General features: G+C 41.8%; 1 long non-coding RNA gene across 2 annotated transcripts; it reads left to right on the top strand.

The window, feature by feature from the left end:
- The first annotated feature begins 2449 nt into the window (after nucleotides 1-2449).
- Nucleotides 2450-5374, top strand: LOC126528500 (uncharacterized). 2 transcript variants are annotated; one of them, XR_011894839.1, is made up of 5 exons: nucleotides 2450-3027; nucleotides 3164-3392; nucleotides 3519-3624; nucleotides 4183-4342; nucleotides 5161-5374. It is a non-coding gene; the product is annotated as an uncharacterized lncRNA (long non-coding RNA). The 2 variants fall into 2 exon arrangements; XR_011894840.1 differs by having other exon boundaries at nucleotides 2451-3027; nucleotides 4200-4342.

Genomic DNA, 5374 nt, shown 5'->3' with positions numbered 1-5374 from the left:
GTGCAACCAACTTAAAGCCAAGAACAAGCAAAGAAATATCATGGGTGCAAACTACATTAAAGGATTTGTTTACTGCGTTGCGCATTTAAACCAAACTCGTATAAAGACTTACGCTTTCTCAGTGATCTGAAAACGCTTTAACTTTAAGTTTTGCTTTTAAGCATCAACGTTTCATTGTATCATATTTTCTGGGAATGAATATTATGAATAAAAGATTTACCCCAGGATGAAATATGTCTCATACTTTTTTCGCTGCCTAGAATGTTCGTCCTTCTTATAGAAAGAGGCCAGTGAAAAAAATATTATCAGGTATCAAGAAGGCGCCGTGACCCTGCTTCAAGCCCACCAAATATGAACTAGTGTTTGAAACTTGTGAACGTGTCGGTGTACATATACAATTACAAGAAATAAAGACCTGTATCAGAATCTTTTGCCTGGCATTTATGTGGCATGAAAAAGTACAAAAGAGCGTTCACTTTCGTGTGGTACTTCTATGCCGGCCACCACACAAGCATGATGCATGATGCGCATGCATCATGCTTGTGCGCATGCGCACTTCGTGTAATATATATATATATATATATATATATATATATATATATATATATATATATATATATATATATATCGCTTTTTTGTGAGACCGAAAGTCCCCTCTCATGTTATATTAGTGGTCGCATCATTTTGTGCATATACGCTAAGCGTTTAATTGGTTTTTTAGTGACGTGCCACAAGGGACCATGCACACTGTCCGACAGCCGCTGAGCCAATTCGTATATTTAAGAAGCTGTGTTGATGCAGCTTAGTCTTGCAGTGGCCGCCAAATTTAATGTCTTGTCATCGGTCACAAGAAAAGCTAGCATAATAAAGTAACGGGGCGCGAAAGGTCTTCACGAGTGGTTCAGGCAGCAATTGAACAACACTTTGAAATTGAACCTTCAGGCCATGCGTTCACACGCGCCAGTGCGTTCCGACAGGCTGCGCAGTCCTTTGAAGAAGTGAGAGGCAGCAATTTTTTGTTGTTGTTGCTTTTGCGTAACAAATGTTGAAGGACGAATATATATAATGACGGAATATATACCAGCTATACAAAAGCGATGACGGCGGTTCATCACACGGGGAAAAACAGCAACCATCACATACAGACGTCAGTGACAGTTCATCTGGCAGTTAGATCACCTTCCGGCTAAAGGATGGTTCTGCGTTTTGTTCTGGACTGATAGAACTCTAGTAATTAGAGTGAATAATGAAATCAGAATCAAATTTATTTTCGCCATATATGCGGGTGCGCATGCAACGACCACTATTATGAGAGCAAGAGTACGTGGAGACCAGTGTGCAAGTCGCAAGAAGAAGACATATCGTGTAAGTATTACATTTGCTTTACCAAAAAGCACAAGATTTCAATACTTCAAAAACGGATATGTTTGCAACACTATTGTGTCGTTCATTATTGCTTTCTTCTTTTGTAGTTAAACTATCGAGAAAATAACTATTTAACGGGGAACAAAATTTAATCAAGTGGATATTGCATTAGACAGTTCTCGTAATAGTCATCTGAACTGCAGAAAGAGTAAAGTAAAATTGTTCGCGAATGGCGCGTTAATTGTAAACGGCCCTGTCGCAGCACAGAAAAAATCGTCAAACGAACTAAGCGCAGGCGACTCGTGGACTGTACAGTTCTAGGAAACATTTCAGTTGAATGTTTTCACTAGGGAGGGTGAAAGAAGCGATTATACGAAGGCGAATTGTGAAGAGATGTCAAAATCTGCAATTTTTCTAGCTATTGTCGATTCGTCTAAGAATAATTAAGGCTGCATGCCAATCAATGTAAATCATAAAATAGAGCATTTCTGCTGTCGACGTGGATTTGATGGGGAAGAACTAGAGTTAGATCAAATTCTTCCAATTTTCGCTCAATTAACTAATGACGTTCAACAATCAAGCAGTTAAGAATTAATAAATTCATGGTATATCATGAGTGTTTTTTCAAGCGCCGTCTCCTGTGAAGCATATCTACCATTTTCGTGCAAAGCTCTCTGGAAAGCGTATTGACTGTGTATGCATGCATGCACCTATCGAACTTCGTGCACATATAGACGTGATGCTTTGACGATAAATACTTATTAAAATTCAAATCATTTATTTCTGCCTTGTAAAGGTACAGACAGCAGAGGCGCAGAAAAAGCTGTCAGATACAGATTGACAAAGCCGCAGCCCCCTTTCGCTTGGCAGAGCCTTTACAGCGACACTTTTAAAACAAAGACAATTGCACCCGGTAATAACAGGTATGCAATACTGAGCAAGTACAAAAGGAAACCAATCAAGATTATACGATATTTGTACAATACTCCCAAACAAGAAAACAGAACCTACATGCTGACGTACATAGTACCCAAAGTACTGTTCGACACGTTGAAGAGGTCAAAATTATTGTTCACATAAGGTATACACATATTCGTATAGCGCTACCAATCCCTGCAAAATATAGAACGCAGATTTTCATTACACACACGCACGCACGCACGTGCACAGCACACACACCAAAAAGAAACGGCAACGCGCTCACAGGAAGCGCCTGAAAAACGAAAAAAAAGGAAAAGTGTGGGGAACCGAGGTCGTCTTGGGCTGTCGCCTCTCCCTCTCCCAGAAGGAATGAAGAGGTTCTTGGAAAGCAGGGACGGGCGATTCTCTCTGTCAGCATCAGCTCCCACCAGCGAGGACGGGGCGAGAAAGCGAAACGGGACTTTCCTTGCTGTCTATTTTTTCTTCGTCAGGCCAACGCCGCTTGCTTGCAGGGGCGCAGGCGAGTTCCCGCCAAATGGCGCGGGTGCGTGAGTTGCCGCCAAATGCTAGCTCTGGATGCCAGCTCGTTCCGCGTCTCATGGCAGACTAGTTGGTGCATTTCTGTTATCATGGACTGCGCATATAAACGCAAGCTACACAAAAGTGACATGGACAAGAACAGCGCAAGCCCTTTACATGCAGTGGAGCCGCCGTATCTCGCCGTTCAAGATATGCGTTCTCGTAAGTGGCATTTTAATTTCACGTTGTGTAATGCATGACTGTCTTTTTCAAGTGAACAAAGGTCGCTTTGTATTGTGTAAATGGTTTTGCAACGTATGATAAACTCCTTGTCTTTCGGGCTTATTTTTTCTGACAGGAAGAAAAAGAAAAGAGGCTTTACATGAGAACGGATCAAGCGTTCGAGAGTTGGGACAGGGAAATGTGAGACGTACTTTCATGTATATATTTCTAATATTATTTTTTCGTCTTGTATTCTCGTTAATTTTTCTCTAGGAAACACTGGAACGACACTGCTTAAATTGAAGCACAGTGTGCGAATGACCTGCTACGCTCGGAACTGTTATCACCATTCGGGAAGAAATTGGGTAAGACGCTTGTCTGGTTATTATTGCGGAAAAGTCATAATTAATTAGAAGTTGCCTTCGTTCCTTCCCACAGATGAAAAAACATAACTGTAAATGCCTGTATGATATACGTCTGGTGCATTGCAGGTAAGAATGGATTGTGTGTGGCGCGCTTCACCGCATGTGGACTAGAGTAGATCTAGGAACATCAGACAAGAAGACACGTATGTGAAACCCTGCGGATAGCCCATATGTAAGTTCTTCCTCAATTTTTCTTTTGTTGCATTTTCGTAGTTTACGTGTAATACTTTGTCACCGCGGTCTCGACGTTATGTATACCTATACATTTGTCTCGTGGCAGTCTGCGTGCTATTTTGTTTGTGCAACTATGTGTTGTATTCATTTATCGCGCTGCCTGGATGGTTTTTTTTTTTCACTGATATTCCGACCAAAGTCGGTAAACCTATCCTTCCTGTCCTCATGTTTCCTTGGGCGGCTCTAAAGCGTATCTTAGAGGAATATTTAGCTTCAGATTCCCGCATGGAACAGATGGTGAATGACATGCTGTGTTTTCTTTTTAGAGAAACTATGTATTCATGTTTAATATTTGGTTGATTTTCATTTTGTCATTCATACAATACCGCAGCCATATGCCATTCTGTCATAGAACGTTGTTTCTAGATATATTTGTTTTATGTGGTTAAAACATTTAAAACGAGAGCGTTTCTTATCCTGGCCATTATTTTTTACAGACCACGATAACCACGTATTTGGATGTCTGGTTTAACTCTACGTGCGCTGGTTCGTGCAGGTGAACTTTCTTTCCAGATACGGAGGAACGGACACCGGTCGTGCCGTGAGCACTATTCTGCAGGGCATACTTACAAATGAAGCTGCACTGCAGTTCAGCTGGAAAGGGTCGCAGGGGAGGAAGCACGCCTTCGTGAAGCTCATGGCCATCACGAATATAAGTAAGAAATATGGCATAACAATCAGCTTTCTAGTGCACGTTGCGAACATCGGTACCAACTGCATGCTTAGTTTTTTTTTTTCTTCATTCAAACAAGCTGCTGCTTATTGTATCTTGCTGCGTCCAGTATTAGCATTTTCTTTAATAAAATAATGCCGTAATAAGTGAGTTCTACTTGCGGCGTCCATATTTTGCCACTGCTTTTGAGGAGTTTGTTTTGCTTCACCATATAATATATGCTGTATATGCTGTTTCTGCTTTAACCCATGTATGCTAACTGTTTTCTGCAAAACATAGACCTATCATCGTTGCCATCATGTCAGCAAGTATATGTATCATGCCATAAGCTTCCCCTCTTGCCTCTCCAGACATTTACCTATTCACCTCCTTGTGCCGCTTGGCGCGCTCCGGGCTCCGGCGCGTTCTTTGTCTCAGCGTTTCAACTCGGCTGTTTCATACAGTGCTCACGGGAAGCAACAAGACCTATCGTGGTGTAAATAGCCGCGCTACCTATAGACACAGTAGCCACGGTGTATGCGTGTTTTGCTATGGTTCCGTGTTCAGTTCCCCCTATTGCTAACGACATATAAATTACCAACTATCCGGTACTTACACGATTTGTGTCGTCCAGCCACTCTTCCTGACAGATTCGATACTGATTTGCACGTCCCTAATATTGCTTTGTTGTCGTTTCTTTAATGTTTCGTGAATATCTGACTTATGATCTTTTTGATTGTTTCACTTCTTCAAATGGAATGCGACTCACCAACTGAACTATAAAGCGGGGGCAGCTTTCTTATATGTGCCGCTTTCTTGCAGCATCTGTGAGGAGCACGTTCCCTGACGCTTCACTAGCATCAGTGGCTGGAGTCGCAAAACGCTGGTTAGTTGGAGCAGCTGACAGGGATGGAGGCCGGAATGAAAGAAGGCGCCGTACCCTGCTTCAAGCCCACCAAATATGAACTAGTGTTTGAAACTTGTGAACGTGTCGGTGTACATATACAATTACAAGAAATAAAGACCTGTATCAGAA

The sequence above is a fragment of the Dermacentor andersoni genome, chromosome 1, assembly GCF_023375885.2.
Source record: "Dermacentor andersoni chromosome 1, qqDerAnde1_hic_scaffold, whole genome shotgun sequence".
Taxonomy (NCBI): Eukaryota; Metazoa; Arthropoda; class Arachnida; order Ixodida; family Ixodidae; genus Dermacentor; species Dermacentor andersoni.
This window is presented reverse-complemented; position numbering and strand designations above follow the sequence as displayed.